Raw genomic sequence first — 25946 nt, 5'->3', positions numbered from 1 at the left:
TGAGCAGTGGTTCTGTTTCTACAGCGTTTTAATACTGGAACTTTAATTATGGACAGTCTGTATATCTAAATCATTTTCCTTCCCAGCAGTCTTGCTTCCACCCTTCCAGTCCGTCTTTCCTCGACGAAGAGAAACGCTGTCTGGTCAAAAGCACCCGAAACCCCTTCAGAAGACATTAATACGTTGTGTGTTCCCCATATGCCGTTATGAAAATTTGAGCTCTGCCGGAAACACTTTCAATGAGGTGTCTGAATTTCTGTGGAGGAATAGCAGTTCATTCTGCTTCAACAGCCGAAAACACAGAATGCAGTGATGTTAGATGCTGGCATCTGGTGCGAAGTCGACTCTCTGATTCTTGCCATCACCTTCGGGTTGGGACTCTGGGCAGACCAGTCCATTTCAAGAAAGTTGTTCTCCACAAACCACTGCCTCGCAGTGCTGCTTTATGACAGCGTGCATGCAAACAATCATCGTGGTCGCCGGCCGCGGTGGTCTCGCGGTTCTAGGCGCGCAGTCCGGAACCGTGCGACTGCTATGGTCGCAGGTTCGAATCCTGCCTCGGGCATGGATGTGTGTGATGTCCTTAGGTTAGTTAGGTGTAAGTAGTTCTAAGTTCTAGGGGACTGATGACCACAGCAGTTGAGTCCCATAGTGCTCAGAGCCAATCATCGTGGTCGTGGTGATTAGTGTTTAACGTCCCGTCGACAACGAGGTCATTAGAGACGGAGCGCAAGCTCGGGTTAGGGAAGGATTGGGAAGGAAATCGGCCGTGTCCTTTCAAAGGAACCATCCCGGCATTTGCCTGAAACGATTTAGGGAAATCACGGAAAACCTAAATCAGGATGGCTGGAGACTGGATTGAACCGTCGTCCTCCCGAATGCGAGTCCAGTGTGCTAACCACTGCGCCACCTCGCTCGGTCAAACAATCATCATCTCCGAATTGTTCCTCTGCTGTGCACAGTACATAATGCTGTAAATTAAAACTGTTGTCATATCCTTCCGCACTTAGCGATTTCTTAAGCGCAATAAGGGGACCACACCCTAACCACGGAAAACACCTCCATACCATAGCACCCCCCCCCCCCCCTGACCTTCAGTGTTGGCACTACACATGATGGCATGTAAAAGTTCTCCAGGCATTCGACAAGCCCAAACCCATCCATCGGATTGGCACAGAGTACAGATGATTCATCGCTCCAAATCACTCATTTCCAGTCATCCAGTATCCAGTGGTAGCGGTGTTTATACCACCCCAAATGAGGCTTAGCATTGACTTGGAAGTCTGTGGCGGATGGGGACCTTCTCGACCATTCTACCCCGTTATTTGTGACGTCCTAAGCACGTGCCGGTGGCACTTTGCTTCTCACGAGTGATTCCTTCCGCTGATTCCATGAGACTTTTTACAACCATCTTCCGCAATGCTCGCTCGACAGTGCCTGTCCATCAGTACTCGGAGTCTGCCTGGCCTTTGTTTATCTGTGCTTGTTTCTTCGCGTTTCCTCTTTACAGTCACATCACCAACAGCCGCGCGGGATTAGCCGAGCGATCTTGGGCGCTGCAGTCAGGGACTGTGCGGCTGGTCCCGGCGGAGGTTCGAGTCCTGCCTCGGGCATGGGTGTGTGTGTTTGTCCTTAGGATAATTTAGGTTAAGTAGTGTGCAAGCTTAGGGACTGATGACCTTAGCAGTTAAGTCCCATAAGATTTCACACACATTTGAACATCACCAACAGTCGACTTGAGCCGCTTTAGATGAGCTGAAATGTCTCTCATGCATTTGTTACTCAGTTCGTTCGAAATCACTGAGCTCTCCCGTCCGAACAGTTATGCTGTCACTGCTTGTCACTGTCAACACAATACTCCCGCCTCTCGTTAACATCTAGTCGTCGATTCCGCATTACATAGGCGTTCAAATGTGTGTGAAATCTTATGGGCACTGCTAAGGTCATCAGTCCCTAAGCTTACACACTACTTAACCTAAATTATCCTAAGGACAAACACACACACCCATGCCCGAGGGAGGACTCGAACCTCCGCGGGGACCAGCCGCACAGTCCATGACAGCAGCGCCTGAGTCCGCTAAATACAGTATGAAAGTATCGAAATCAAAGGAAGCATACAATGCGCACAAACATTTCAATGATAACCACGACTTTTACTCTTCAGAGTGTAACACGACATAAAAATAAATTACCTTAATTTCAGTGATAGCCTTGTACTTGTATTCAGATTCCTTCCCTTTGGCCAAGTTAGAATAGAGATCTCTTTGGACTTCTTAAAGGACACCCGGGAAGGAAAAAGCAGGAGACATCCTAACTAACGTGACTCCGCTTACCGTCCTTTCATTCTTTTTCATTCACTGTCGCTCGTTATGCTACATCAAACAAGAAAAGCCGGCCCCTGTGACCGAGCGGTTCTAGGCGCTTCAGTCCAGAACCATGCTGCTGCTACGGTCGCAGGTTCGAATCCTGCATCGGGTATGATGTGTGTGATGTCCTTAGGTTAGTTAGGTTGAAGTAGTTCTAAGTCTAGTGGACTGATGACCTCAGATGTTAAGTCCCATAGTGCTTAGAGCCATTTGAATCAATTGAAAAAAGAAATTATCCATTTGTAATTGCTTCAACGAAAAATGGCTGCTGCCAAGGGTGCCCACACAATTTTTTTTTTGGAGGGGGGGGGGGGGGGGGGGGGGAAGGCGGGAGTGGGGCTCTAGACCTGGAGGTCTGGTATATTTTCAATATTTTGAATGACGAATGGCGACTTGTAAATAGCCACAAAAAATTTTCAGAAAAACCTGTGTAATACTGATTTTTAAATCGTTTTCTTGAAAGAAAAACACCTTACTACATCATATTTTTCCTCTCCCAGAGAGCTGGGGGGAGGGGGATGTGGCCCTACCTTCTCCATAGCTACAGGTGCCCTTGGCTGCTGTTGATAATGGACTTCAAAAATGGTTCAAATAGCTCTGAGCACTATGGGACTTAACATCTGAGGTCATCAGTCCCGTAGAACTTAGAACTACTTAAACCTAATTAACCTAAGCACATCACACACGTCCATGCCCGAGGCAGGATTCGAACCTGCGACCTGCGGTCTCCTTTACAGATGGACCACATCTTCCCAAAATTCTACCAGTGAACCGAAGACGACTATCCGCCTTCCCCACAACTGCCATTACATGCTTGTCCCACTTCATATCGCTCTGCAATGTTACGCCCAAATATTTAATCGACGTGACTGTGTCAAGCGCTACACTACTAATGGAGTATTCAAACATTACGGGATTCTTTTTCCTATTCATCTGCATTAATTTACATTTTTCTGGACTGAAGCGCCTAGAACCGCTCGGCCACCGCGGTCGTCAATGGACATCAGCTAGCAGCTGATTCTCGAACAATGGGAACCATTAAATCTCAAATGAAATTGAAACTACTATACGCATCTAGCTACCCAAGGCGCTAGAATCTGTTGCTACCACGGTGTGTCGCAAATGCCTTTATTTAGCGTTTTCTTCGTTCAGGTAAGATCTAGGTTTCAATCCTCAAAATGCTACTGACAAGCATGCAGCTTCTACTGCAGTGGTGTAAATCTAATTTGAACGCAGCAGGCAAGGAAACTAGGTACTGGTACTAATGGCAGTTTTGGATCCAGAATGATAAGAGTCTCAGTTTCTGATGTGATGTACGCCGCGGCTCACGAGTTTACCTCCCGTTCTCAGATAAGCTGGAGTATCAAAGATATACAACGACTGTGTATCGCAGAGCAGGTACTTCAAGTTTCAAAACGCCTACTTTTCTTCTAAGCTCAGCCTCCTAGTTTAGGATATTTAGCGTTTTTAATGCCATCATCATCTTCTTCATCTAAAATGTTCATTAATTTCCCCTTCTCCGTTCTATGCAGACTTTTAATATTTGTTACTACATCAGCTGCGGTATGAGTATCTCCAGTTTCCCTTTACTGTCCTTTATGTATTACGAGGTGATGTGGACCACAACATCCTTGGTGTTTTCTAAGGGTTTTCACTGCGCACCATACGACAAAAAATTTTCAATCAATCCTTTCTATGACACATACTAATACATCTACATACATACCCCGCAATCCACCATACTGTGCGTGGCGGAGGGTACCTCGTACTACAACTAGCATCATCTCTCCCTGTTCCACTCCCAAACAGAACGGCCTATATGCCTCTGTACGAGCCCTAATCTCTCTTATCTTATCTTTGTGGTGTTTCCGCGAAATGTAAGTCGGCGGCAGTAAGATTGTACTGCAGTCAGCCTCAAATGCTGGTTCTCTAAATTTCCTCAGCAGCGATTCACGAAAAGAACACCTCCTTTCCTCCAGAGACTCCCACCCCAGTTCCTGAAGCATTTCCGTAACACTCGCGTGATGATCAAACCTACCAGTAACAAATATAGCAGCCCGCCTCTGAATTGCTTCTATGTCCTCCCTCAATCCGACCTGATAGGGGTCCCAAATGCTCGAGCAGTACTCGAGAATAGGTCGTATTAGTGTTTTATAAGCGGTCTCCTTTACAGATGAACCACATCTTCCCAAAATTCTACCAATGAACCGAAGACGACTATCAGCCCTCCCCACAACTGCCATTACATGCTTGTCCCACTTCATATCGCTCTGCAATGTTATGCCCAAATATTTAATCGACGTGACCGTGTCAAGCGCTACGCTACTAATGAAGTATTCAAACATTACGGGATTCTTTTTCCTATTCATCTGCATTAATTTACATTTATTTATATTTAGAGTTTGCTGCTATTCTGTACACCAATCACAAATCCTGTCCAAGTCACCTTGTATCCTCCTAGAGTCACTCAAAGACCACACCTTCCTGTACACCACAGCATCATCAGCATACAGCCGCACATTGCTCTCCACCCTATCCAAAGGATCATTTATGTAGATAGAAAACAGCAGCGGACCTACCACACTTCCCTGGGGCACTCCAGATGATACCCTCAACTCCGATGAACACTCACCATCGAGGACAAAGTACTGGGTTCTATTACTTAAGAAGTCTTCGAGCCACTCACATATTTGGGAACCAATCCCGTACGCGCGTACCTTAGTTAGGAGTCTGCAGTGGGGCACCGAGGCAAACGCTTTCCGGAAGTCAAGGAATATGGCATCCGTCTGATACCCTTCATCCATGGTTCGCAAGATATCATGTGAAAAAAAAGGCGATTTGAGTTTCGCAGGAGCGATGCTTTCTAAAGCCGTGCTGATGCATAGACAGCAACTTCTCTGTCTCAAGGAAATTCATTATATTCGAACTGAGAATATGTTCGAGAATCCTGCAACAAACCGATGTTAAGGATGTTGGTCTATAATTTTGAGGATCCGTCCTTCTACCCTTCTTATATACAGGCGTCACCTGCGCATTTTTCCAGTCGCTCGGGACTTTACGTTGGGCATGAGATTCGCGATAAATGCAAGCTAAGTAAGGAGCCAATGCAGTAGAGTCCCATCAGGACCTGGCGATTTATTTATTTTCCACCCATTCAGCTGCTTCACAACCCCAGCGATGTCTATCACTATGTCCTCCATACGGGAATCTGTACGAGACTCAAACGGCGGTATGTTCGTACGATCCTCCCGCGTGAAAGATTTCTCAAATGCTAAATTTAAAATTTCAGCTTTCGTTTTGTTGTCTTCCGTTGCCAGGCCATACTGATCAGTGAGTGACTGGATGGAAGCCTTCGACCCGCTTACCGATTTTACGTAAGACCAGAATTTCCTTGGGTTTTCAGCAATATGTTTTGCTAAGGTATGCGGTGGTAGTGGTTGTATGCTTCGCGCATCGCTCTTTTTACACCAGCACGAATCTCTACTAACTTTTGCCTATCCTCATTCTCCAGATCTTTCTTATATCGCGAGTGCAACTGTCTTTGTTTCCTGAGCATTCTCCGAATTGCGCTAATAAGCCACGGTGGATCTTTTCCGTCCGTAACCCACTTTTTCGGCACATACTTCTCCAATGCGTGATTTACAATGTGTTTAAAATTTACCCATAATTCTTCCACGTCCATCGTACCGGAAGTAAATGAAGTCGATTCATTAACTAAGTGGGATGCTAACAACTGCTTATCTGCTCTTTCTAGTAAGAATACTCTTCTAGCCTTCTTGACCGACTTTTTAACTTTCGTAACCATAGTCGTAATGACAACATCATGATCATTAATCCCTGTCTCAACACAGAAACCGTCGATGAGGTCTGGTCTGTTCGTGGCTACCAGATCTAAAATAATTCCATTACGCGTTGGCTGTCGATTTAGCTGCTCAAGACACTTTTCGGATAATGTGTTCAAAAGTAATTCAGACGACGGCTTGTCTGTACCACCTGTAATGAATCCATAGACATCCCAGTCAATAGTAGGTGGGTTGAAGTCGCCTCCGACTAATATAGCATGATCCGGGTACTTCTGCGATACAGAGTGTAGACTCCCTTTGAATGATTCTAGAACTGTTACGGTGGAACCTGGTGGCCGGTAATAACACCCAACAATTAACTTTATTTCTCCTAGCCCTGTTAAATGTGTCCAGATGACTTCACAATCACACTCTACTTCGACCTCAGTAGACACAATATTTTTGTCAACTGCGATGAAGACACCACCTCCTACGGTGTCCAATCTGTCTTTCCGATGCACGTTCCAACCCTCACTAAATATTTCAGAACTTCCTATCTCACGGTTCAGCCAGGTCTCAGTCGCGAGAATAACTTGCGCGCAACACGCTTCCTGGAGGGCAGTAAATTCAGGAACTTTATTCCGAATACTCTGAAAATTTACTGCTAATATCTTGATAGCTGAAGTGTCTTTACACTGAGCGCGTCCTGATTTCCCAGCCTGCATATCGACTGGTGAGTGTTCATCAGGACGCCTCGCACTACTGCCTAGCATAAAAAAAAACATGTGCACGCCACAAGTACATTGTTGTTTTACCTGTATAACAGTTGGTTAGCATAAACATCTAAGTTATGGACAACATTTTAAATTACTGGTTACAATACAGTCAAAAAGTTTAACAAAATACAACATAGCGCCGGCCGAAGTGGCCGTGCGGTTAAAGGCGCTGCAGTCTGGAACCGCAAGACCCCTACGGTCGCAGGTTCGAATCCTGCCTCGGGCATGGATGTTTGTGATGTCCTTAGGTTAGTTAGGTTTAACTAGTTCTAAGTTCTAGGGGACTAATGACCTCAGAAGTTGAGTCCCATAGTGCTCAGAGCCATTTGAACCATTTGAACAACATGGCGAAATATTTTTTCGTATAAAAGGAATTTCGTGTCAAACGGTGCATGCACAGGAAAAACTATACAGAGTGATTCAATTTACAACTTTGGAGTGATAAAGAAATTTGTTGAGATAACTTGCAGAATCGGTGGATGTGTCATTTCGTAGAAAACAACCTCCAGTTTGATTCCCGTAACGCTTCAGCACGCCATTCCGCCACCAGGAGCGCCAGAGTAGTCTACAGTTAAAATTGTTAATTTCACTGGTGCGGAGCGTGCTCGCTGTTGTGTTTTCGTTTCATGAAACGAACTCTGCAAAAATTGTTCGGCGTAAATTTTGCACCGCATACGCTAAAGAACTTCCAAGGACGCCTACAATTTACTCTTGGCACAAGAACTTTGTTGAGAATTATGTCGAACAGGTTCGGGAGAGATTTGCCTGTAGTCCACAAGATCAACGCGACGCGCGTCTCGCGAGACAGGCATTCCACAAAGGACTGTCTGGCGAGTACTGCATGGACGTTTACACTTGAAACCATGCAGATTCACAACGCTACATGACATTAGTGATGCAGATAAGACTGCTAGTGGGCAAGTCTGTGCGGAAATGTTGCTCGGATATAGGACGACGAGGCACAATAATATCCAGCGATGAGTCAACACTTACAAGGGGAGGCCGCCAATTGTGAAATTCAGATTCGATTCATACTGCGCATAATAAAAGCTCATGGCCATAGGTGTAATGTGGCAAAGCACCAAGATGCACTTCTCAGCCGTTGTCGAGAAAATCGACAGTTAAAAGAAACCGTTGCGGTGAAATACTCTCTACGATTTACAATTTCCTACAGCGTCGTGGCGCAGCGGTAGCTCGGGTTCGTAATCCGAAGGTCGCTGGATCGAATCTCGCGCCATCTAACCTTTTTTTTTTAGTATTTGTTTATATATATATATCGTTGGGTCTCTACTCTAATTCGAACGTTTGACTTACACTATACGTATTCGTTTCGGAATATCGTTTCTACGTCTTCTGTTAACTACACGTGTAAACATTACGAAGACAATTAATAACATTTGTGAAATACAACTTTGTTTGCGGAAAACATAATCATGTTCGAAGTCGCCAGTTTTTCCACGACAAATGACTTTCAACAACTTATTGTATGCATAATTGTTGCAACTGATTGCCGGGAATTTTATATTTTTTTATATATATATATATACATAACTTTTTTTAGTATTTGTACTAAAAAAAATGTTCCATGGTGCAAGATTCGATCCGGCGACCTTCTGGTTACGAACCCGAGCGCTTACCGCTGCGCCACGACGCTGTAGGAAATTGTAAATCGTAGAGAGTATTTCACCGCAACGGTTTCTTTTAACTGTCGATTTTCTCGACAACGGCTGAGAAGTGCATCTTGGTGCTTTGCCACATTACACCTCTGGCCATGAGCTTTTATTATGCGCAGTATGAATCGAATCTGAGTTTCACAATTGGCGGCCTCCCCTTGTTAATATCAGAAGCATGATGAACACCCACAACTGCAGAATACGGGGCAGCGAAAATCCACATGCAATCCTGGAACATATTCGCGACAGCTCCATAGTTAATGCGTTTTGTACCCTTAGCAAACAGTGTACGGCCTTTTGTTCTTCATGGAGAAAACTGTCACTGATATTATGTATCTGGATATGCCCGAAAACTTTTTAGTTCCACAGAGCGCTGAAGATTAGCGAGATGAAATGGCCGCGCGGAGTGGCTGCGCGGTTAGAGGCGCCATGTCACGGATTGCGCGGCCCTTCCCGCCGGAAGTTCGAGTCCTCCCTCGGGCATGTGTGTGTGTGTGTGTCTTTTGTTCTTAGCATAAGTTAAATATAGTTTAAGTACTGTGTAAGTCTAGGGACCGGTGTTCTCAGCAGTTTGGTCCCTTAGGAATTCACACACATTTGAACATTCAAGAGGAAATGGTTTACTGCCAGCAAAATGATGCATCACCTCATTTCCTCAAGGAAGTTCGAGATTTCCTCGATAATCGCTTCCCAGGTCATTGAGGGCTTACTAGACTTGATACCACTAGATTTCTTTCTCTGGGATTTTTTAAATACCGTTTGCGTATTCCTCCTCTGCCAAACAATTTAGCAGACCTGAAAAAAGTTACGCTCGATTTACAGCAACGAGTGTGGGAACAAATTCATTACCAGTGGGATGTTTGCCGCATCACAAATGGTAGTCACATCTAACCAAAATGACACTTGACGCTTTTTTGTGAAACTTAAGGTTGTTCGCTACAAAATGACACACTGCATATTCTGTATGTCATCTCAATAAATTTCAGTATCATTCCAAAATTGTGAAGTCCTTTTTGACTCAACCTGTCCCGTATGTTTAATTTCGTTTAATTTTATTACAATACAGTAACTCGATTTCACTCCAAAATTTACTCTTAAGCTCCAATATCTGTATACCACAGAGTATTGCTTTTTGGGGAATATCCTCTTTTTTTACAGTATTTTTTTCAGCTTCAAATTTTCGACAAATTGTTCGATATTGTACTTCGTTTTATTCATTTCACCATTCGAATGCTCATCTTCACATGCTGTTCACTAAGTTCTTCATTTCTGATGTAACAGAAAGGAACTGTGATGTAGATTTTATTTTCAAATTCTGTGTCTTTTACATCCATGCGATCTTTAGAGCCTTAAACTAGCTCCAAAATACCCTTTGTCATAGTCGGCTCTGTACACACACCGTCATCATGATCAGATGGTCAGCAACAAATTCGTCCAGTGATATTGTATGACTGTTTAATAATGTGGAAACTTTCCCAAACATTCCATCAGCTTAGTTTCAATACCCATTCATTCTTGAGGCACCAAACAATTTTGTAACATGGAGAATTTCTCATGGTGAAAAAAAATTTTCAGTCGACTTTGGAATCATCCAGTTCCACGCATAATTCACATGCAAGGATGCCGCACACAGGAACGATGTGTCACGTTAATCCGTCACCATGTGGCACCACCTGCCCGCACTCAGCACGTGTGTGGGCAAATCGCAGGTCGCTCGTAATCCCACGCAATCTGATGCAGCGCTTGCGACATGTGACAAAATAGCAGCCTGGCCGCCATTCGGTGTCTAGATACGAAGCGTGATTGTGTAATTTTGTTTCGTTTTGGTATGGCCACTTTGAGTAATAACTTCACATTGGAATTTACAGTTATTCAGGGGGCACAAACCACTCTGAAAAATTAGGTTGAAACCAGACTTGTGTCTTATATTAAAAAGGAATACAAAAATGAAAACGTTAACGCCCTCATATTTTTCAGTGATTTGCATTTTGAAGCTTGTGGTGTAGAAGCAGAAATTCATGGACAGCTCTTGGCTATACTCATTTTATACAGGGCTCCATCAGGTGATTCTGAGTTACCCATGAAACCGCAAGATGAATTTTACTTGGAAACAGGATGCGGTAATACCACGTGAATATTTTGATTTAAAACTTTGGATCATATCTACTCTACAGCTGTACTTAAGCCCGTTTTTGTTTCATATAATCTAACTCTGCTTCATACTTAATATTCTTCTCATAATGTGGGGCCACACACACATTTCTTTAATGTCAGTAGCGCCATAAGACTGTTTTTTATTTGCAGTGTTACATTTACGCTGCAAATAAAAAAGTCTAATGACGGTACTGACTTTAAAGTCTGCTTCATACTGTTTACAAGAGATACGTACAACAGCAGTGCTGCATTTGGTAACATTCCTACAGACACATCAAGATTTCAAAAGCAACGTACAAATACACTCCTGGAAATTGAAATAAGAACACCGTGAATTCATTGTCCCAGGAAGGGGAAACTTTATTGACACATTCCTGGGGTCAGATACATCACATGATCACACTGACAGAACCACAGGCACATAGACACAGGCAACAGAGCATGCACAATGTCGGCACTATTACACTGTATATCCACCTTTCGCAGCAATGCAGGCTGCTATTCTCCCATGGAGACGATCGTAGAGATGCTGGATGTAGTCCTGTGGAACGGCTTGCCATGCCATTTCCACCTGGCGCCTCAGTTGGACCAGCGTTCGTGCTGGACGTGCAGACCGCGTGAGACGACGCTTCATCCAGTCCCAAACATTCTCAATGGGGGACAGATCCGGAGATCTTGCTGGCCAGGGTAGTTGACTTACACCTTCTAGAGCACGTTGGGTGGCACGGGATACATGCGGACGTGCATTATCCTGTTGGAACAGCAAGTTCCCTTGCCGGTCTAGGAATGGTAGAACGATGGGTTCGATGACGGTTTGGATGTACCGTGCACTATTCAGTGTCCCCTCGACGATCACCAGTGGTGTACGGCCAGTGTAGGAGATCGCTCCCCACACCATGATGCCGGGTGTTGGCCCTGTGTGCCTCGGTCGTATGCAGTCCTGATTGTGGCGCTCACCTGCACGGCGCCAAACACGCATACGACCATCATTGGCACCAAGGCAGAAACGACTCTCATCGCTGAAGACGACACGTCTCCATTCGTCCCTCCATTCACGCCTGTCGCGACACCACTGGAGGCGGGCTGCACGATGTTTTTGGGGCGTGAGCGGAAGACGGCCTAGCGGTGTGCGGGACCGTAGCCCAGCTTCATGGAGACGGTTGCGAATGGTCCTCGCCGATACCCCAGGAGCAACAGTGTCCCTAATTTGCTGGGAAGTGGCGGTGCGGTCCCCTACGGCACTGCGTAGGATCCTACGGTCTTGGCGTGCATCCGTGCGTCGCTGCGGTCTGGTCCTAGGTCGACGGGCACGTGCACCTTCCGCCGACCACTGGCGACAACATCGATGTACTGTGGACACCTCACGCCCCACGTGTTGAGCAATTCGGCGGTACGTCCACCCAGCCTCCCGCATGCCCACTATACGCCCTCGCTCAAAGTCCGTCAACTGCACATACGGTTCACGTCCACGCTGTCGCGGCATGCTACCAGTGTTAAAGACTGCGATGGAGCTCCGTATGCCACGGCAAACTGGCTGACACTGACAGCGGCGCTGCACAAATGCTGCGCAGCTAGCGCCATTCGACGGCCAACACCGCGGTTCCTGGTGTGTCCGCTGTGCCGTGCGTGTGATCATTGCTTGTACAGCCCTCTCGCAGTGTCCGGAGCAAGTATGGTGGGTCTGACACACCGGTGTCAATGTGTTCTTTTTTCCATTTCCAGGAGTGTACTTACAGTTAAACTAAAAGACTGATAAATGAAGAAAGAATTTACTTAATTAAGCACTTCCGAAATACATACAAGAAAAATGTACCATTATACACGCCGTCAACGACAAGTTTATTAGATAACATCACCTACACATCCCAAGAAAAGCGTTTCAAAACAATATTAACAAATTAAGATTCCCATTTTCTTCTTATTCCCGTTTGGGCCTACGTAGGACCACAGGACTTGTTCTGACTTTTCACGGGTTTCCTAATCCTTCTTACACCAAAAAGCTTTCGTTTTTGGCTGTGAGTAAGCGTCCCCTCCTCAGCCCACTTTAGTCTTCTGGTTCCTGTGGTTTCGTGCTGGTAAGGGACACTGGGAATACCGCTTGTACAGTGATCTTCCAGAATCTGGACCGATTCTGTATGGTTTCTTCAGGAATTCCAGGTTGTTTTGAATCTGATTTCACTATGGCGATCCATTTGTTCTTGGAGACTTTCCCTCTACATGTTGTGGCGAAGATCCTGTTCCTAAGTCTGTAGGATTTCATGCGGATCACATGTCCACAGAAGGCTAATCGCCTTTTCCTCATACATGCTCTTATGTCTTGCACACTGAAGAGCCATAGAAACTGGTACACCTGCCTATATCGTGTAGGGCCCCCGTGAGCACGCAGAAGTGCCACAAGACAACGTAGCATGAACTCGACTAATGTCTGAAATAGAGCTCGAGGAAATTGACACCATGAATCCTACAAGACTGTCCATAAATCCATAAGAGTACGAGATGGTGGAACAGCACGTTGCAAGGCATCAGAGATATGCTCAATAATGTTCATGTTTGGGGATTTTGGGGCCAGCGGAAGTATTTAAACTCAAAAGAGTGTTCTTGAAGCCACTAACAATTCTGGACTTGTGTGGTGTCGCATTGTCCTGCTGGAATTGCCTAAGTACGTCGGAATGCACAATGGACATGAATGGGTGCAGGTGATCAGACAGTATGCTTACGTACGTGTCACCTGTCAGAGTCGTGTCTAAACGTATCAGGGGTCCCATATCACTCCAACTGTACACGCTCCACACCATTACAGAGCCCCCTCCAGCTTGAACAGTTCCTGTTGACATGCAGGGTCCATGGATTTTTGAGGTTGTCTCCATACGCGTACACGTCCGTCCACTCGATACAATTTGAAACGAGACTCGTGCGACCAGGCAACATGTTTCCAGTCATAAACAGTCCAATTTCAGTGTTCACAGGCCCATGCAAGACGTAAATCTTTGTATCGTGAAGTCATCAAGAGTACACGAATGGGCCTTCTGCTCCGAAAGAGTCAGATTATATGAAATGACAGGGAATTTTGAGTTCATCTGTGTAACAGATATGCTCTATACATTTAAATTAAAATGACCACTTAATATTACGGTACATCATTCCGTTTGGAAGCCAAAAACCTTAGTAATGCGTGTAGTAGTTTATAAATAACTCCATGTCATCATATGGAGCTAATCTGAACTGAGCTGTAGTTGATATGAATGCAGCTTGTCATTATACTAAATGCGCAACTGAAGTAAAGCAATTATCTGGCCGTAATCAAATTTTCCACTAATTTCGCGTCTTGAGAATATCGTTGCAGATTTCTCGAAAGCATAACATCAGACAGCAAGCAGGCAGTGGCTAAGCTAGATTTCTATTTGTAAATAAATTTTGCAACTGTTGCGTACCACATGTGGTAATGCGTAATGATTAACAGTGGTGTGGGGAAAGTAACTATTCCTATGAAATGATATTCCAAGACAACGATTTTAGAATGTAGTATATATTAAAATAGACAGAGTCAATCTTCGTGTGGTCTTCACACTTAACATAGGTCTGAAAAATAGTATGCTTAACAGAGTGAACAATGGTTTAAGGAGGGTACAAAATTAAGAGAGAGTTTCAATAGAAATCAGACAGCTTAATGAGTTAATGTGTTGACGCATGATACGGAAGTGGGGTGGTCTTTCTCTCAGCACTGAGAAAGTGAACCAAGTTCACTAGCTCCCAATAATCATTTTTACAAATTAGGTGCGCAGTGCTGCAGTCTTACATCAAACTTCTCTTCAAAAAATAATAACATTATTCAAAATTTATATTCCTTTCGTTTGCCAATATATGCATCTTATTAATCTCTGCTGTCCTTTACAATATTTTTCACCTAACAGATACAATCACAAGTCAACATAGCACCACAGAATACGTCTATCACCAACCACACTTAAAACTAAGAACGTGTCAGACTGCGCAGAGGCAAGGACTGTGCCACGACAAGACCAAAGATTGTTTAACAGTAACGTAACTTGTTCTCTCTCTCTCTCTCTCTCTCTCTCTCTCTCTCTCTCTCTCTTTCTTTCTCTCTCTCTCTCTGAGGTGCACATCGACAACATACAAACATCAAAAATGACATGCCCACCTTACAACTTCCTATCAAAATTCTACAGCACGATCTTCAAAATGTTAATTACTGCAAAATCTAAGGTTGTCAGTGTTATTCAAAAAATGGTTCAAATGGCTCTAAGCACTATGGGACTTAACATCTGAGGTCATCAGTCCCTTAGAACTATTTAAACCTAACTAATCTAAGGACATCACACACATCCATGCACGAGACAGGATTCGAACCTGCGACCGCAGCAGCATCATGGTTCCGGCCTTAAGTGCCTAGAACCACTCGGCCACAGCGGACGGCGTCGGTGTTATTAAATTTATATTAAGTCTTAATATAAATGGTAGTTCCGGCCTCAGCTTCACTTCTCAAAGTCGTTCGTGGCACTTGAATAATACACACATCAAAAAAAGTTATGCACACCCCTGTTCTCCTAAAGATAGACGTTGACTGTGGATATTATAGCAGACGCAGTCCCTTTGACTGTTCAGGGATGTCACTAAACCCGCTCAAAGATGTAAACAACCTTGAATGTAGACGGAGAGGACCCAACAGCCGATCAGTTCCTTACATTCCACCAGGAAGGAGGTAAACGGCTCCTGTTGTCTGTAGTTCAACCATGCCTAGACGGTCAATACCGCGGTTCGATCGCGTCCGCATTGTTACTTCTCAACAAGGGAAGTGTCCAGGCGTCTCGGAGTGAACCAAGCGATGTTGTTCGGACATGAAGGAGATAGACAGGAACTGTCGATGACATGCCTCGTTCAGGCTGCCCAAGGATTACTACTGCAATGGATGGCCGCTACCTACGGATTATGGCTCAGAGGAACCCTGACAGCAACGCCACCATGTTGAATAACGCTTTTCGTGCAACCCCAGGACGTCGTGTTACGATTCAAACTGTGCGCAATAGGCTGCATGATGCGCAACTTCACTCCCGAAGTCCATGGCGAGGTCCATCTTTGCAACCACGCCACCATGCAGCCCGGTACAACAACATGCCGAATGAACCGCTCAGGATTGGCATCACGTTCTCTTCACCGATGAGTGTCGCATATGCCTTTAATTCGACAATCGTCGGAGGCGTGTTTTTACGCAACCCGGTCAGGCTGAACGCATTAGACACACTGTCCAGCGAGTGCAGCAAGGTGGAGGTTTCCTGCTGTTTTGGAGAGGCATTATGTGGGGCCGAAGTACGCCGCTGGTGGTCATGGAAGGCGCCGTAACGGCTGTACGATACGTGAATGCCATCCTCCGACCGATAGTGCAACCATATCGGCAGCATATTGGCGAGGCTTTTGTCTTCATGGACGACAATTCGCGCCCCGATCGTGGACATCTTGTAAATGACTTCCTTCTGGATAACGACGTCGCTCGACTAGAGTGGCCAGCATGTTCTCCAGACATGAACCCTATCGAACAATGCCTGAGATAGACTGAAAACGGCTGTTTATGGACGACGTGAGCCACGAATCACTCTGAGGGATCTACGCCGAATCGCCGTTGAGGAGTGGGACAATATGGACCAACAGTGCCTTGATGAACGTGTGGATAGTATGCCATGGTGAATACAGGCATGCAGCAGTGGAAGAAGACGTGGTACTGGGTATCAGAAGCAGCGGTGTGTACAGCAACCTGGACCAGCACCTCTGAAGGTCTCGCTGTATAGTGGTACAACATGCAATTTGTTGTTTTCATGAGCAATAAAATGGGAGGAAATTATGTTTATGTTGATCTCTATTCCAATTTTCTGTACAGGTTCCGGAACTCTCGGAACCGGGGTGATGTAAAACTTTTTTTGATGTGTGTAACAAATTCTAATGCGAAGTTCTTACTCAACGTGGGCAACACGACACGAAGCAAACTCCAGGGCCACGCTTAATAAATAGAACAACGAACCGCGGCCATATTGCCAGAAATCACGCGCGATGCATCAGATTGCCTGTGATCTCCAAGCGATCATCGACCGATCGTTGCGATTCGCTCACACATGGGCCATCTACGAAGCTATCCCTTGTATCCCATGTCCATTCGGCGGTCCGCTGCGACTCGTCGCTCCCCTGTGGGATCCTTTTCTTAATAATAATACAATCAAATAAAACCTGCGAAACGATTTTGAAACAAAACACAGACTTAGATAACAACTCACCAAAACAAAAGATAACCCGTAACGTAACAGCAACAGCTAGCGTTCACTTTGTACGGTTTAATGAGAAAAAGAAATGCAAAAAAACATGGATGAGATCAGAATTACCGAAAGCAGTTTCTTCTGTCCGATAAGCGAAACAGGTATAACTCATGAAACTACATAATACTCCTATTTTGTCGGGAGCACAATATTATATTACGTTGAATGAATCTTCGTGTTAAGCGTTTACCTGTTAAACGTTTTTCACTGTTTATGATTTTGGGTACTATATGTTTTTTCCAGACAGTCTTATTTTGTAACATATACTGCCTGATGAAGAACTCCGTTCGGAACTAGTAGCGAGATGATGCACAAAACAACCAAAAATCGGCTCTGATACAATAGTGTATAATCGTTTCCGATGGGTTTAGCTCACCAATTCAAAAAAATAAACATTTGTATAACGACAAAATCGGCTGCTTACTAATTCGGGTGGGGGGGGGGGGGGGGCGAGGAGGGGGGTTCACAGCAGTGTCAATACATAGAGGAACATGCCCTTTTTCGGCTGCATCTTAAGTCCGTCGTGGCATACCATCGATGGGATCAAATTGCGCCGCTCTTCAAATGGTTCAAATGGCTCTGAGCACTATGGGACTCAACTGCTGAGGTCATGAGTCCCCTAGAACTTAGAACTAGTTAAACCTAACTAACCTAAGGACATCACAAACATCCATGCCCGAGGCAGGATTCGAACCTGCGACCGTAGCGGTCTAGCGGTTCCAGGCTGCAGCGCCTTTAACCGCACGGCCACTTCGGCCGGCTGCGCCGCTCTTCAATGACGATGCTGCGTAAGACGCGCAGAACACGTGATTGCTGTCGACGCCCAAAAACGGCCCTTTTCAATAGATCCCACACATGTTCTATTGGGTTCATGTCCGGAGAACAGAGAGCCACTCCATTCTGGTGATGCTAGTAATATGAAGGAAGGAACGTGTTCACGATAACAGCACATGACTACACGAAATATCATCCATCAAAATGAAACTGTCGCCAAAATGTTGGCGATATGGTCGCACTATTACTGGTTCTAAAACCTCGTCCTTATAATGTAGAGCAGTGAGACTGCTCTCGACAACCACGAGAACATCACTTCACCACCTCCTTGTCGCACATGGACGACACAGCGGTGGAGGCATTCGCTATTACCAGCCACTCTCCCAACATGTTTCCTGCGATTTGCAGGATACAAACAGATTCGAGTTTCGTCAGTAAACAACGCCCGGCGTCAATCTTGTGGCGCCCACTGTGCTTGAGCTCTTGCCCATCTGTAACGGATTCCATGCTGTTGTGGTGCTCGCCATCGTCGTCAAGAAAGGAGATTCGCATCGTGCAATCGTCTCCAAACCGTTTGATGCGATGCACGATGTCCTGTAGCGTCTTCGATCGCGGTCTGGAGCACTCAGCCCACGGTTCCTTTGATCGAAAGTGGCAGACGTTGATCATTCCACGCACCTCTAGAACGTGGACGATCTACGCGCTGTAAGTCCTCAACGCTACACATCAACTGGAACCGAACCAATGTCCGCACAACATCACTTTGACGCCGCTGCAACACGTTCGGCAACGTCCCTTGTCGACAAGCCTTCTGCGAGTAACGTGCGGACCTGATCTTCAGTCGCGAATCCTTCGTAGCATGGCGGATGGTCCTCTACTGTTCCACAGACGTCTCGAATACGTCCCCACTAATGCCTAATTTTCAACTGAAATGCTTTAGCCTACTGAAGTTCAGCGCTCTGCCGATGTACAGTGCTAATAGTAGTAGTGTGTATGTTTGCAAACAAGGTCAGGGGTGACCTTTCGATCGGTACAGGGACAGTCACAATAGTAATACACCTGCACGACATATTTGGGTGATGCAAAGCTTTTGTTGGTGTGTGTAGATAACATAAATCGCCCCTCTTGTGGAATAAAAGGACGTCATTCTTGAACTTCATAAACGTTCTGGAACCAATGGTACAGAAATTATTCATGTTGCTGCGGAATCATGGCACTTAAATGAACGGGATGGGCTCAGAGACAGTTTATGCACGTGGCGCTCGTAACACATTCTATGTGTTACGAACTATCAACGGAGCCGCAGACGCCCTGCCAAATTTTTCGGTGTCGAATCTCCCATTAACAGTTTTGAATCGAAAATTATAACACTGTCTACAATTATATGCGTACGACTATGCAGCAGTTTTATAGCAACGGGAGTAATAGACCATTGGCGTAAAACTATGTGCATTTTCAAACTTTGCAGGAAATTTTCGACGTAATCCTGTTTAATACACATGTTATGTATTTCAAGTAGACACAAGAGATTTACATGTTCTGTTCAGCTGCGATCTGCTGTTTGGTGATATGTGATTTTCCTACATTGTTGACAGTGATTATTTGTTGTACATTGTTAACAACACTCGCCTAAAAATGTTTGCTAATAAACACAATCGCCAAAGGACTTAACAATAGGTTGTTCAGCGAAACAGTAGGAAAATCAAAATATCAAAAAAGTCTGACTGCCAGCCTGTTGAACTAAGGTTAGTAATAATCCAACTCAATGTGTACTTTTCTGCGGTCTTGTTTTACGTTTTTTACTAATTTTTAGTTAAAGAACGATATGTCTGTCTACCATGATTCACCCTATGTCTGTGAAGTCTTCATGTGTGTTCTCGTGTACATCCCATTCAGGTACGCCTCATTCTCTGCCACACTCGCAGTACTAAATTTCCAGCTTCTGGGTTCTATGCGCAATGTGTGTCGAGACGTTTTACCGTGGGACATAGATCTGTGCAGATTGTCGCGAAATTTTCTTGTCTTTAGAGTTTTAAACTTCGTAAGTTCACAATTGTGAAGTGCTTTTTAAATTGAGCTGTAATAATTTACGAGGGAGTACCTAAAGAACCGCCTGTGTGTGCAGATGCTTTGTCGTGGTGGAAGAACCAGTCCCCTGTCTGTCACAAATATGGCCTTTTTTTCACAAAAACTGTTGAGCAATCTTCTTAAAATTTCCAAATAAAAGGATTGATTGATGGTCTTACCTGGGGGAGAAAAAACTCTAAATGAACTATGCCCTTGGCATCGAAAAAGCGAATCAGTACTGTTGTGATGTTTTGATTTACCTTAACTACATTTTTTAGGATGGAACGACGATGATGTCTAGCATTGGCTTGACTGCTGGTTTGTTTCTGGGTCGTAACCATAGCAACATGTCTCATCACCAGTAATGAACTCTGACAAAATATCTAGATCAGTTTCAAGCTGTTGTTTCAAAGCACGTGTTTCAACTCCACGCCCCTTTTGATTGTCAGTCGGAACCCGAGGAACAAACTTGGCAGCAACCCTTTTCATTCCCAAATCTTCCATTAAAATTCACTAAACCGAGCTCCAAGACAATCCACTAATCTCTGACAGTTAATCAGTTGTCTGTGGACAGTCTGTGAGCACAAGCTCTCGAATTTCGATTCGGGCAGTTGCTGGACGTCCAGAACGGGATTGTCATCGGTCGACATGTCGCCATTTTTAAATCGGGCAAACCAGTCGTACACTTGAGTTTCTCCCATAGCGTCATCTTGGTAAGCTGTTTTCAATATTAAGCAGTTTCAGCAGCATTTTTTCTAAGTAAAAAATAAAATTTCACAGCTGCACATTGTTCTCTTAAACTAGCCATAATAAAAAAAAGGAAACAAGTTCGGAACAGCGCTGTCAAAAACAATCACTGCAGATAAACAGAAGAAGACAGATTGACAACACAGGCGACAATGAGTTGCGCTATAATGCATAGGGGGCAGGAATGCGTACTACACAAGCTCCGCACACGGCAATGTTTTTTTGTTTTTTGTTTTTTTTGTTGCTTCCTCGTATTATTATTTTGAGGCACTATGCTGCAACGGCGTGTAGTAATCAGCAGATCTACTTGCTGGTAGTCGAGAATCTTGGTTAGCTTACTCCTCCTAATTAGTAAAAACGGTAGAACAGGGCGTATACGCTCCGGGACAGTCGGGAAATCCGCGAAAAACACCGGAATTTTTTCATCCGGGAGAAATTCGTGAAAATCCAGCAAATTTTTTGGAATTTCGTAAATTTTCCGTTACTTTAATTTTCAGTTAAATTTTTATAATTTTGGCAAGTAAAAACTGACACTCTAAGAATTTAACATCCACCCGCTATTGCAGAATAATACTGTAGCAATAAAAAATAAACGGGAGAATAACACCGAAATTGAACTTAAGTTGCAAAAATATGGCCATTTACAACAAAACACAGTGCACATACACGCGTCTGCCGGCAGCGTAACGACTCAAAAGACTATGCAGTACCTCGTAATAACAAATTGCTTTCGATGTGTCTTTCTCGTGGACCTTGTTTCGAGGAACGTGACGTCACAACTGTTCACATTTGTACTACATAGGTCGCCGGAAAATATTGCGAATGATGATTTCAGAAGCGTTGATTTCAAATTAAATTTCATTTTAGGCAAGATGATTTTTGTTACGTGAGAGAATGTGTGGCGAATTTCTTAAATTACAGAGCGTTAGACTCATTCAAAACTTAAACACCGACGACCAGCCACTTAGAATATGGTTCAAATGGTTCAAATGGCTCTGAGCACTATGGGACTCAACTGCTGGAGGTCATTAGTCCCCTAGAACTTAGAACTAGTTAAACCTAACTAACCTAAGGACATCATAAACATCCATGCCCGAGGCAGGATTCGAACCTGCGACCGTAGCGGTCTTGCGGTTCCAGACTGCAGCGCCTTTAACCGCACGGCCACTTCGGCCGGCCACTGGGAATAATTTCGGGCCCACAACACCAGAGATTTATATCATTATTTAAAATTTTGCTGAAACATATGTGTTTGATATATCTTAAAATGTTAACACACGCTAAGAAGACCAAGTTTCAAGGCTGGTTTCTCATATTTATTTCAGTTCTTTCATAGATTACAAATTATGCAAAACGCTGACAGAAAACATAAACCACAAAGTGAGTTCTTGAGCAATTCCTCACGTAATTGGCTTTATTATGGAGAAGTCGAAGCGCTCGACAGAAGATTTCATTCAAGTAATCCACAATCCACGAAATGTTCGGTGCACAGCACTGAAATCTACAATCGTGCTTGTCAGAAACATTCAGCCGCTGCAATTTAAGCTGGTGCTCTTAGGATCCTGCCCAATCACATTCTCGGATAAAAAAAAAAAAACGCAGAAAAAAGTTGACGACTAATATTACATCTGAAAGCTTAGCTTTTCCTGTGGTTACACTGTTCGTATATCAGTTTAAACCGTTAACTTTTTCTATTTGTGTGTCCGCGCTGATTAACAGTGATGTTGCTAAGGGCTGACCACATTACGTGTCCTATGCTCCAAATATCTGCTGTCATTGGCTGGCGACATCACGTGATAATGAGGTGCGATTGGCTGACGGAAAAGCACATCACAATTTCGATTTCAGTGCTTCAGAAGCTACCGTGCTGTAACTGGTGAAATTCGTGTTTATACTTTCGTAATACGCGCATCCAAGATCTTTCCAAAACGCATTGTTTTTTGCTGGGTTCCGTTGCCCAAAATTGCCGGGAAGTTCGATTCCGGTGTACAAATCCTTCACCGTCTAAAGGATTTGTTAAGTTTTACAACTCCACAGAAAGTATATAGTCACTTAAGAAGGAAATAAATGTACTTTCACCCGGAAGAACAGTGTATTTTCACCAGAGAATAAGTGTATTTTTATCCACGAAAAGTATGTTTCTTTTTTTTATTGTCCGCATATACGCACTGTAGAGACACTGATCACTTGATCAGTTTCAGTCAATATACTAAGTAGATAGACGTCTAAATAATTTGTTTCAATTTTTTTTGATGACACACTTATTATTTCCTTTCGATGTGTCTGAAGCTAGCAAAAGTAATAAACTATGATGTGCAGTTTTAGTATTTTGGGTAATGTTGATTATATTGTCAGGGCTAAGGCTCAAATAGGACCGCACCTACCATCTGTTCGCGCTTAAATTAGTGAAATAAAGTTTTATTTCAACGTTACTTTCACATATGATATGGAAGTAAAGTAATACATTTAAAGAACTGTTGAGTACATTTCGGTGAAGAGGGACCCCAAAGTTCATCAGTGCTATGAGCGACCTTAAACCGGGCATGGATGAGGATCATTTGCGGTTTGAATACTTGCTCACGTCAAAGCTGTTCTTTATTTTTTGAGAAAAAGGAGAGAGAGAGAGAGAGAGAGAGAGAGAGAGAGAAAAGAAAGCGAGAGAGAGGAAGACATGGTGGGTTCCACGAGCGTGCAAAGTGGCGTTTCTGTTTAGCGTACTGGCGAACGCTTACGCAACCCTTTCAGCTATCGGCAGTTCCACGAGATATGTCCGCTGTTATTCCCCCGCGACATCTGTTGTCACTCGCCTGTCTCGGTGCTTTCCCCTGCATAGCGTATTTCTCTGTGGCGACGGAACCATCAGCGCAACGGATCCGCCGCGCTTTGATAAGATTATTACGCACGTAGCTACATCGTGTCAACACCAGTGGGCCTGTCAACTACTTAAAAATAAACTGATGTAAACAGCTCTCCTTCGCGCCAATTTAGGTTCACAGCTTTTCTCATCCTTTCGCCACTACAGGACTTCACGTTCGCACAGGCGCCGCCTTTGGGCTGCTGACGGAACGTTTGCGGGAAGGGCCCAACTAACAACGTATGCAGCGACGCGACAAATCTGTAGGCTGCGCCTGTCGCTGTAATACTTGCTCCCGCCAACGAAATCCCATTTCGTGCTATACTCAGACTTAACAACCTGTTTTTCATAAGATTCGAAGCTAATTTGGATCGCTTGATTGATTGCTAAGTTGTTAGGTAGGACCAATACATTTAATTTCGGCTTCTGAGCTCTGCAATGTAATTTGCAACAACTTCATGGCAAGGTATCGGCTAATACACTACTGACCATTAAAATTGCTACATCTAGAAGTAATCCAGATGATAAACGGGTATTCATTGGACAAATATATTATACTAGAACTGACATGTAATTACATTTTCACGCAATTTGGGTGCATAGATCCTGAGAAATCAGTATCCAGAACAACCATCTCTAGCCGTAATAACGGCCTTGATACGCCTGAGCATTGAGTCAAACAGAGCTTGGATGGCGTGTACAGGTACAACTGCCCATGCAGCTTCAACAAGACACCACAGTTCATCAAGAGTAGTGACTGGCGTACTGTGACGAGCCAGTTGCTCGGCCACCATTGACCAGACGTTTTCAATTGGTGAGAGATCTGGAGAATCTGCTGGCCAGGGCAGCAGTCGAACATTTTCTGTATCCAGAAAGTCCCGTACAGGACCCGCAGCATGCGGTCGTGCATTATCCTGCTGAAATGTAGAATTTCGCAGGGATAGAATGAAGGGTAGAGCCACGGGTCGTAGCTCATCTGAAATGTAACGTGCACTGTTCAAAGTACCGTCAATGCGAACATGTAACCAATGGCACCGCATACCATCACGGCAGGTGATACGCCAGAATGGCGATGACGAATACACGCTTCCAATGTGCGTTCACCGCAATGTCGCCAAACACGGTTGCGACCATTATATTGCTGTAAACAGAACCTGGATTCACCCGAAAAAATGCCGTTTTGCCATTCGTGCACGCAGGTTCGTCGTTGAGTACACCATCGCAGGCGCTGCTGTCTGTGATGCAGCGTCAAGGGTAACCGCAGTCATGGTCTCCGAGCTGATAGTCCATGATGCTGCAAACGTCGTCTAACTGTTCGTGCAGATGGTTGATGTTTTGCAAACTCTCCATCTGTTGACTCAGGGATCGAGACGTGGCTGCACGATCCGTTACAGCCATGCGGATAAGATGCCTGTCATCTCGATTGCTAGTGATACGAGGCCGTTGGGATCCAGCCGATTCCATATTCTGCTAACAGTCATCGGATCTCGACCAACGCGAGCAGCAATGTCGCAATACGATAAACCGCAATCGCGATAGGCTACAATCCGACCTTTATCAAAGTCGGAAACGTGATGGTAGGCATTTCTCCTCCTTACACGAGGCATCACAACAACGTTTCAGCAGGCAACGCTGGTCAACGGCTGTTTGTGTATGACAAATCGGTTGGAAACTTTCCTCACGTTGCAGGTGTCGCCACCGGCGCCAACCTTGTGTGAATGCTCTGAAAAGCTGATCATTTGCATATGATAGCATCTTCTTCCTGTCGATTAAATTTCGTGTCTGTAGCACGTCATCTTCGTGGTGCAGCAACACACACTTTATGTAGACGTCACTACAGATATTAGGATTTAGGTTATGACGTGTTCGATATGCCTGCCATCATTGGCGATGATATGGTGCAGACGAACAGTGAAATACTGCATGACCTGCTGAAGTGTTGGAACATGGATGCTGTCGATGACCTCCTGAATGGCTGTTTCCAGATCATTATTGCTGCACACCTTGTCTTTAATACAGCCCCACAAAAAGGAGTCGCATGTATTCAGACCCGGAGAATATGGCGGTATCGAGGCGCATGCTTGTGACCTCTGGGTACCCCAGAGCCAGAACGCGGTCCCCAAAGTGTTCCTGCAGGACATAAAACACACTCTTGCTTCGATGGGGTCGAGCTCGGTCTTGCATGAACCAAAGCTTGCCGAAATCATGGCCACTTTTGATAATAGGGATGAAATTATCTTCCAAAACCTCCACGTACTGTTCGGTAGTCACCGTGCCATCAAGGAATATCGCACCGATTATTCCGTGACTGGACACTGCTCACCACGCAGTCACCATTTGAGGGTGAAGAGACTTCTCGGTCGCGAAATGCGGGTTCTCAGTTCCCCAAATGCGCCAATCTTGCTTATTGACCAACCTATCCAAATTAATATA

The 25946-nt window shown here is 44.7% G+C and overlaps 1 protein-coding gene across 1 annotated transcript in view; it reads right to left on the bottom strand.

The window, feature by feature from the left end:
* Nucleotides 1-25946, bottom strand: part of LOC124615328 (dickkopf-related protein 3-like) — a 170205-nt gene that overhangs the window by 5930 nt on the left and 138329 nt on the right. The window lies entirely within an intron of this gene.

The sequence above is a fragment of the Schistocerca americana genome, chromosome 5 (assembly GCF_021461395.2).
Source record: "Schistocerca americana isolate TAMUIC-IGC-003095 chromosome 5, iqSchAmer2.1, whole genome shotgun sequence".
In the NCBI taxonomy this organism is placed as follows: Eukaryota; Metazoa; Arthropoda; class Insecta; order Orthoptera; family Acrididae; genus Schistocerca; species Schistocerca americana.
This window is presented reverse-complemented; position numbering and strand designations above follow the sequence as displayed.